The following is a 10,167-nucleotide window of genomic DNA, read 5'->3' as shown; positions in this document are numbered from 1 at the left end:
GGTAAAGGTTCTTTTTTTGTTTGTTCGTTTGTTTTTTAAGGTAATGAACTACAGCTACAAGTAGAAGGAAGACACTAACTACTCCCCCCCCCCCCAAAAAAAAAATGCATCTTCAGTACTGAAATTGGGAAAGGTTGAAAAGGAATGAGGCTGAAAATAGCTGATTAAAGGATAAGATAAAGAGGAGCAGGAGCCCTTTGTTTCGTACTCTGACAACATCATGGACTAGCAGAGAGTACATTTGACTGAGAATGAGGAAAACCAGGTTCTAAAATGCTTTGGAGTAGCTCACAAATGCTTCACTTGATGCTTTTGCCCTAAACACATGGCAACCATATCTCTAGGGTTGGATCATCATACTGTTCCTTCCTAGCATTGTGCTTCTATACCTGGGGCTGACCTAGGGTGTACAAGGACATACAGAATATCTTAATATGAGGTATATCTAATATAACAGACTCTGGTTGTCACAGGTGCAATAAAAACCATTACTGAATACAAGAGTCATTACAAATGATGTGTACCTCTTTTCTCTGAAAGAAATAGTTGTTATACAGACGCATGCAAACACTCCCTTTAAATGAACACATGTTCAATATGACAACTTAAAAAAGGAGGGGTGGAAAAAAATGAAGAAGAGAAAAAGAAGAAAAAAGAGGGGGGAAAGAGAGAAGTTTCCTAAAAGGGAGAAAGTAAAAATTTTCCTTATAGTTAGATGTATTTGTATGGTGTCCCCTCTTGTATTGTTAAAGTATTAAAGACACTCCCACAAGCTAACAACAAATATAATGTGTCGGGCAACATTATGCTCTTAGCAATGTGTATACAATTTAAATAAAATATACTATCAAGTCTGGAAAACCAACTCCTTCTGAAACATTATCAAATGCAAAAAGTGGTGAATCCATTCAGCCAAAAATCACTGCACCATGAGAACAAAAATTAAGAGGACTCTTACTTAAGATCTCTGTATGACTCAAAGTATTGGTATCCTGTGGAGAACTATAAGATTGCCTATGGTCCCTTGTCTTACTAACTTATTGACTAGCTGTCACAATCACCTGATTGGTTAGACAACACTTATTCTTTCATGCAACACTTGAATATATATTGCAGCTTTCTGCTCTAGTCAACAATAGCTATATCAACTGACAGCTAATTGTTATGAGTTTGGACTACATAGTTTATCAACCTACAATGAATATATGTATCATATCTTTCTGCCTTCACCAACACACACAATGTAATCAAAATAATCATATGTTACTTTTTTAGATGACTCATAATGACACTACACCATTATTTTCTATTTATTTTTATATCAATTTCTACATTTACTTCTGAAATATGGTATAGTGAAGGGCTGTCCAACTGGTGGCTTGCAAGGGATTAAAATTACAGCTCACAGTTTCCCACCCAGCTGCTGTTTCCCCCAGATTCAGAAGCATCCAGGGGCTTCAGGCTCCCCCTCCCCACCCAGGGTTGACAGTACAGTAACAGAGTAGCCTTCAGTGAAGTAGGGGAGCTAAGGGTGAGCCAGAGTATGGCAGCGGGGTGTACAGTGCAGCAGATGGGCACCCAGGAGCATGCTGCAATGGCAGGGGTGCCTGAGAACAGGATGTAGCAGTGGAGGTGAATGGAGCAGCAGGGAGGCACAGGGTGCAGCAGGGGTGGGAGGGAGGGTATATGGCCTCCTTGCTCGTGTGTCCTAAGAGGCTTGCAACAACCAGCCACTTGGAAGTTGGACAGTCCCTGTGCAATAGATCTTCAGACCTGGAAAGAGCTTTTCCTTCGAAATATTATGACACATCTTTGCTTGGATAGGGTTGGGGTGGGGGGCATTTATCCCTGAATAAGAAGCATTTTGCCACTTTAAACCAATAAACACACTGAATTTTCATGAAATCCTCTAGTCTTTTAATACTACAAATCAACAGTAGTATTACTGATACTGGATACAATGCGTCAGATAAGCCACTGTGGCTTATGGCATCAATAAAACATTCTTCAAAAACATGTAATGTTAATGCATTAGAACAACATATTTGATGATCACCTAATGAAGTAAATAAAATGTCTATGTGTATTCTTGCAAACCCGATGTGTTCATCGGCCCATCTGTGTACTGATTTACTGAATCAAGCATATGAATTTGATAAAAACATACAAAGATTACTGATATAGAAAACAGAGTCCTTTCTTCATCAAAGCTTTTATCTACTAGATCTGATTTTCAGGTGAAGCTCCTCAGTTAAGGCTCTTCAAGGAAGTGGTTTTAAGTGAAAATTGCTCTCTATTACAAATAACAATAGATAGCCACAGACTGGAGTGAATTTATAGCTGTATATCACTCCTGGGACTCTGCTTCTGTTCATAAACAACTAAGATACACTCTCATGGTTTATGCTGTTAGCAGAGTCCCTAGAGGGACTTAAAACTTTGTATTCATGCACCAACTATCCATTATGCTCTATATTTTAGATGATGAAATAAACACCCAAGAGATACATTTTCAAAGAACTACTACAGGGGTTTTATCTCTGTGACTTCCATTGACTTGAATGACATATGTGGTTAAACCCTTTGCCATGCTTTGAAAATTTACTTTAAGATACTTACCAATGTGGTAATATCGTACCAATTAAGTTCTAATGTCCCTCCCTCAGGCAGCATTGTCTAATTTATGTGCCTGATTTTGCCATCTTACTCGCTCCTTTTCTGCAAGTGTTTCCATAAAAATTAACATGATTATTTGCAGAGTAAGACACTGGAAAATCAGGTGGCAGAATTGTTTTTTATATTTTATTACAATTACATCCAAAAAGACAATGGGATTGTCTTCTTAAAGATTATCTGCTGTGATACTTAGGCAGTTTGTTTCAATTTGAGAAAGAACTGAAAATCTATATCTGCAGAAGGCTGGAGTTTTTCTGTTCTTGGAAACCTTAACAGAAAGACTTCAGATTTTGTCAGGACTGCTCCAATCTTCTGGGGCAGACCTGCATTCCAAACTGCAGCACCAGGGCTCAGTACAGATAGTCAAAATCAGTTCAGTCTCTGCAAGTTAGTTTAAGCTGCAGAGATTGAACTGGCAAGCAAGCAAACAGACATTCACTTTTAACTCGGGAAATGCAGGCATATTCTTTCAGTGGTTCAAGATGGAAGCTGGGGGGCACTATAGCACAACTCCCTCCCAACCTGCCAGCTCCAAGGCTTTTCCCCCCTCTCTGTTCCAGAGAGGGGGTATGGCCAAGCCCCAGCCTAGAGCTAGCTGGAGGGTCTGCCAGAGGGGAGGTACTAGGGGGAGAGGGTGGCAGGCCCTGCCAGACTGAGGAGGGGGTGAGTGAGGAAAAAGGTAATGACACTGAATTCATAAAAACTTGAACAAGAATAGTTCTCTCTCTGAAGTGAGCATGTATTGAACAGAAGGAAACAACCCCGTGGAGTCCTGCTGGCTGTGATCGTGGACTACAAATCCCAGAGGCACCTGGAAGCAGGAAGAAGAAGTAATGAGCAACCCTGAAGAGCCCTGCTGCTGTGGGTCTGGACTGCAAGTCCCAGAGACCTCAGGGGCAGCGAGAAGAAGCAGTAAACACACAGCCTATGCTGGGGCCTGTGATTTAACTTGAACCAGGAAGGAGTCTGTGATAGAAGTTTCATAACCAGTTTCAGTCATTTTTGAGGGTGGTTTATCTACACTGAGCTGCTGTTCTGTTACAGGCTTAAACCAGTTTCTGAACACTTAAACCACTTTATGTATAGCTTCTGTCCCTAGCCCCAGATGTTTAGAAGGAATCAAGATCAGTTTCAGGTGATGGCAAACAGTATGATGGCATTATGATTTAATCTCATGACACCAGTGTTTGACAAGCCAATACAGTGACAAGTGCCATGACATTACGAGGTAGATATATAGGTGATAAATATAAAAATAGTTGCAACTTTGGTCCCAAGAGCCATTCCTTACAAGCAAACAATTATCTGGGATAGGCTCACCTCTTCCTACAATCAATACTTCAGAAGAGAGACAGCAACCCTTACAGTCAGTGCTAATATACTTCTTCCTCACTCCAAATCCTATAATCTGTTTTATTCTTTGCACCCATTTCCATTTTTTTTTTTAATAGTGGAAGTTTTGACTGTATTTGAAATCATACCCCTTTTTTCAATGAAAATAAGTGACATCTCTTTCCTCTAGTTTATGCTAACACCACAGTGCTTGTATTCCATTTAAATCCACCTCTGAAGGTATTTTAGTAGTATTAGAGAATAGAAGGCCATTCTGCCCAAGTAATGGACATCATCATTATCATAAGAATAATAACAACAATAACAATAACAATACCACCACTCACCAGAGAACTACATTCTCCCCCTGGTGGGAATCCCACATTCAGCCACTATGGGCCTTTATGTTGCACTCTCTTGTTTCTCTGTTTTTACAGCACACACATGCCTTTGGAGCAATATTGACTTAGGTACTGTGTCTCTCACCTGTGCTCATGTCCTGTAAGGAGTAGAGAGGGGGGAAAATACATTAGAAATTAACCTTGAGAAGACAAGCACTAATTTCTGTAGTAAACTACTATGAAATTAAATGAAGTACTTGCCCTTTATTACGCTACTTTCCACGACCTCAACATTCCTTCATGGAAAGAACATGGAGAGCAAGTTCAGGAGGCAGAATGTGTACCTATGCCATTTGCAATGAAGAAAGAAGAATTCTGTCACAATAGCCATCTTTAGTTTTTTTGTGTGCTTTTGTATATTCACCTGATTCTTCTCATTATAGATAAAAGCATAAAACATGGGGGAAAAGGGCTCATGCTTTAGATCTCCTGATCCACACACAAAAAGCAGCAGCAATTTTAATAATTAAAGGCATCCAGTCAGTCTTCACAGGCCAATAATTCTTTGTTTCAAAACAAATAGTGTCGTTCTCTGCTACAAACAAGAGAACAACACCTCTCTCTTTGTTAAGTCAGAGTACGTATTATGTGTGGTGGGAAGCAAGATAGCATGTAGTATAAAATTCTCTCAAGTTGCTTGCTTGCAATGGCTTCTGACTTCAGATTTTAAGCATGATCATATAAAAATTTGATTCATGTTATTTTTCTGCCCAGCAGCTAAGAAATTAGTGGAAATTGCATTAGGAAAAAAAATTAGTTTCCTCTAATGGTTTTCCACAAAATAGCTCCTCTCAGATGCTATAGTGCTTATGGAGGTTTTTCGTAATGAAGAATGGACAGCTGCACTAGTTTGGATTCCTAATGTTCAAAGTAATTTAATACCAACTACGATTCCTGAAAGCCTTCTAAATTTCCTACAAATCCAAATTCAATTACCTAGTAGGAACTAATCAGTGACTACACATGCATTTTCTTGGTACCTAGGACACTGCTCAAAGCAACAAAACCACATCACTTTCGAGCATTTTTCTCCAGCAGGGAAGCCAAAAATACAAGAACCACCAGAGACTGAAATTTCTGAATACAAATCTGTTCCTCTATTATTTGTCTTGCCAGCTGAAAAACTTGAAGAAGAAAAGAGAGGCAAAGCAGGAAAAGGAAGAGCTATACAAGGTAAAGCAGGAAGTGATAGCTCCACAGCAACAGGGAACATTTTAAACAGGAGGAGACAGTGGGTGCATCTACACATGTGCATTACTAATTAGCTCCACAGAAAAGCATCACCATCTACAGTGTGCCAATATGAGGGCACTGTAAATTAATTAACTCTGCCTTGGTATAGTACTGTCAGGAATAGTACTATCTTATGGTGGAGTACTTTACTGCACTGAAATGCACATGTAAACAGTGACTGTGGGTGTAAATTGTGTCCAGTCAGCACAGCAAGCCAGGTGCCTGTTCTGCCCTGGGTCAAACTGCTGCTGTCCCAGAGGCATGTATAGACTATACACCTGGTAGCAACTGACTCTGGCTTGAACCACTCTAGAGTTTATTGCATCACATTAATTGCATGTGTAGATGCACCCAGTGAAATGTATTGACCTGGGTTATTGCTGGTTTTCCGTACTAGGAACGACAGGTAGGGACCTACCTAAGTCACAGTTTTGTGGATTTTGCAGAAGCCACAAAATATGGGGTTGCCTGCAAAATCTGCAAAAGAAAAGTTTTTAAAAGTTTTTATTAAGTCTTCCCTTCTCGGTGGACCTCACAGGCCACCCAGGAGAGGACGACATTGACTGGTGGGGCAACATGAAGAGGGAGGCAGACAAGATGGCAGCTGCCCCTCCCCCCCTCCAGGGTCTACTCCCTTAATCAGCACTGATGGGTGGAGCCAAACAAAGGGCAGCCAGCTGTCAACATGGCGGTTACCCCTTAGTCCAAGATGTTGGGACCGCATCAAGATAAGGGAGCAGGAGACTGAGAAATGACTGTTCAGTGGCTTTCATCATGGCTTTTCTGGGGAAATGTAAAGACAGAGCAGAAGGAAGTAAAATCAAAGATCACAGCCTAGGATGAAAAGAAGTGGCTGAATGATAACAACTATGACTTAATTTTGTAATAACAAAATTAAGAGTTTTAAGTACACTTTCAGGTGTCACCAAAGTTTAGGATTTGAGTGGGGGGTGAGGAGGAAAGTCTCAACTGCTAGGTTTCTCATTTGGAAACATCAGCAGCTAAAATATGTCAGGATAATACAAATTGGATAAGACCAAACTAGCCCATCACACTTTTATTACAAAAAAACAGCAAAAGTTTTACAGGGTACTTAGCAAAGGAATGCTGAACTACCAGTGTGAACAAAGTAGCTAAAGGGAGAAAGAGTGAGAGAACATGGCAGAGTCAGACAGTTTGCCATTTGTCATTGTCTAAACTCATCAGTGATATGGGATTATGGCAGAAACCAACTGAAAGGCAAGGAGCTTTATTGGAACATTGAAAATTATATTAAAGACAGATTTGCTGCAATACACTTATGGAAAATTAATGTTTCCTCTGAAGCTGCAAGAAAGGCACGAGGAGGCCTTAGGTCTTTCAGCTAGATTTATCTATCATATCCCCACCTTGTTTGGGATATGATGTGGAGTGCCCTGGGCTCCTAGAAGGAAGACAAGGATGACATATTATTCTACAGGGGCAGGATCCAGAAGGTTGGCATTATCCTTCCATATCCAGAAGCTAAGAAACATTCCCAATTGTATTTCTTGCAACAACACTATTTGGAGGTTGATGTTTTCAAGATAAATACACCTGTACTTTACAAACTGTTCAGTTTGTGTATGGAGCAAATTAAAAAGTGGCATAAATTATCAGATTTGGTAAATACTAATCCGGAACGGTGTAAATGGGAGAGTGGGGGGAAGGGCGGAGAACTTCCGCACTATTCCTGCTCTCCATTGAGGAACTAGATGATTCCTGTTCTTTCCACCTCACGTGCAGGTGATCTGCCTCATTTTGAAGTAAAACACAGCTCTGATTTCCCAAACTCCCAATAACTTAAAGTTTAAGCAACTTGAAGTAGATTATGGCCTATAGGTTTTCACTGTTGGAAGCTCTGCTATGGAGAAGCTTCCCACATCAGCCTCGTCAGCCTCCTAAACTCCACAGCACAAGATCTTCTAAATTCAGTAGGTGTCAAATTCCTAACTAGCTCTGCAGTTTACCTTCAGGCTGGAGTCCTGTTGAATTTATAAGCTTCACACAATTCAACGCTCCCAACTATTTAAAACCTCTGTTTGGCATAGGTTTTGGATGTCCAAACAAAACCCTGCTAAATCAGACTTTCCTGTGCTGTCCCCACACATTTATCTCCTCTACTGTCCTAGAGGACAGAGCAGATTCCTTGGTATGACAGCCTTCCGGACACCTCAATAACTGTCATATAGAGATATATGCTCCTACACCTATCCTGATCTCAGCTGGACTGCAAAAAGGGCCCTGGTTATAACAACTCCTCGGCCTATCCATGCCACTGAACTGTACATAACTTGTCCTGCTAGCCCATCATAGTCTGGCTCAGAACAAATTAAGGTGACCCCAATGTTGAAAATACAAGGATACAGCCAGTCTCATTGCCACATGCCCCACCTTTTGCCTAACAGGAGTTCTGGTATATTCATATATCTGACCTTATACTTGCAGCACAGCAGCAACTTAAACTCAGTGAGCAGGAAGTGCTACACCTTTTGCTTGCACATCCTTAGCCTCCCTTCTTCCCCCACTGGCGATTCCAGCCTTGCTCACCCATCTGAGTGCTTTCTTGATTGCAGGCCAGTGCCAACACTAAGCAACACTTCAAAGACTGAGTACCTATGGCCTGCAGCCAACATGTGGAGGATAAAATGCTTTCTGTGGGAAATATAATTTGCAAACAGCATTAAAAAAAACCACACACACAAAAATGTGGATTAGTTGTCTAGTATAGGGTTGAAAGTACCTGGCAACTTGCACTATGCATGGGGCCTTGTGTGGGATCAAGATGTTCATACATTAATTGTATGCCTGCGTGTAATGGGCAAATGCAAAAAGGCTGTTCCACCCCCACATGAAGTGATGTATATTGCAACTGCCTTAGCAGAGGGGCATATTTTTGTCAATTTTTTATACTGCACTAAGCACACTGTCAGCTTTCAACAACTAAAACAATACTATTGTGGCAGACAGGGCCGGATTAATGCATAGGAAAACTAGACACATGCCTAGGGGGGCCCAGTCCTTCCATCTGCAGCAGTGGTGCGAATGGTCCCACCCACCTCCCTTCCCCTCCCCTCCCCTCTAGGAAGCAGCTGCCATAGCAGCAGTGGTGACTCCAAGCCCTGCCCCCCACAGGCGGCAGCACCAGGGTGGGGAGAGGGGGTCCTGACTGGCCCAGGGCCCATGAGTTTGTTTGCCAAGGGCCCACTAAAGGCCCTTGGCAAAACTAAAGGGTTAAGTGTGTGTGTGGGGGGGGGGAAGAGTCACCAGAGAGTACTATTATGCATAGTTTTATGAGTTATCATGTGAGCAAGTTTTCAGTCTGCAAAGAAATGCTGTATTCCTGTTAGCTTTGTTACAAACTGGCTCCTTGAAAGAAGCTGTGGCAAACTGCAAGGTATTCTTCTCGCCTTATTCTAGGTCTGAAACCCATTTCGGAGGTAGTAGAGGATGGCTTCGTGGGAACCGATCACTGAGATTCCTAGAAGGGAAGTGTATTTTTTTAATATATTTTTTTAAAGGTGTTATAACTAATTTTCCTCAGCTGTGTCTGTGGGCTATGGGTGCCTTGTATGCTTAATCAGCACTCCTGGAAGCAATACTCCGGTCATTTGCCTAGGAGGTATTGCTTCTAGGAGTGCTGATTCAGCAAAGGGGCCTGGCAGACTAGCACTAATAAATATGACTGCTGTGAATAATAGTTATACAGCGGTTCAGTGCCGCTCTTCTTCTAATGTGTAGTATCAGAAGATGAAGCTTATCATGTTCCACAGGTATGAATATAGAGAAGTAGGCCAAAGTTTTGCTTCTTGAAGTTACTGACATTAATTAGCCCCTACCTACAGTTCAGAATTTGTTGCCTGCTACCGCTGCCACCCTTCCTTGCATACTAGTGCAAATGCGTTCTGCAATTATGCATTCTGTGAAAGGGAAGAAAACCAAAAGTATTTACCTGTATGCAAGATTACCTGGAATATAAGATGATCCCCCCAATAATTAGATTTTATGCATGGAAAATTATAATAAATCTATAGATTTTCCATATGTAGAATCTAATTATTGGGGGTCATCCTAAATGAGCAACCCCTACTACTACAGGTGGTAGGGGGGACAGACAGTGGAGGAAACAGTAGGGGTACACATGGTAGGATGGGTCATGGGGGGCAATAGTGGGGCAGGCAGTGGGAGGTGGTGGGGGACAGGCAGAAAAGGGGAAGGCAGTGTAGAGACAGTAGGGCAGGCACTGAGAAGCAAGCAGCTTGCCCCTTATTGCCTGACACCCCCTCCACTTACCTCCCATCATGGGCAACTGGTGCCGCCTTAGTCAGGGGGGGGGGGTATGTGCCCCTCCTGCAACCAGTCCCACTGACTGGGGGGAGGGGGGAGGTCAGTCCCCTGTGGGCAATCCTGCAGATGGGGGGGTAGGGGAAATCTCGCAATGGCCAATTGCTGCAGCTGCTTCCAGGAGTGGCTGCAGCTGCTTCTGGGAGCAAGCGCTGGCCTGGAA

The 10,167-nt window shown here is 42.1% G+C and overlaps 1 protein-coding gene across 8 annotated transcripts in view; it reads right to left on the bottom strand.

Moving 5' to 3' along the window:
* The window catches only part of SEMA6D (semaphorin 6D), a 272,909-nt gene extending 268,388 nt beyond the window's left edge, over positions 1 to 4,521 (bottom strand). For all 8 annotated transcript variants that reach the window (XM_019533595.1, XM_019533601.1, XM_019533599.1 and 5 more), the window contains exon 1: positions 4,356 to 4,521. The gene's annotated coding sequence lies outside the window, so the exon portion shown is untranslated. The remainder of the gene's footprint in view (positions 1 to 4,355) is intronic.
* Positions 4,522 to 10,167: the final 5,646 nt, after the last annotated feature.

Source organism: Crocodylus porosus, unplaced genomic scaffold, assembly GCF_001723895.1.
Source record: "Crocodylus porosus isolate Cpor-Errol unplaced genomic scaffold, CroPor_comp1, whole genome shotgun sequence".
Lineage (NCBI taxonomy): Eukaryota > Metazoa > Chordata > Crocodylia > Crocodylidae > Crocodylus > Crocodylus porosus.
This window is presented reverse-complemented; position numbering and strand designations above follow the sequence as displayed.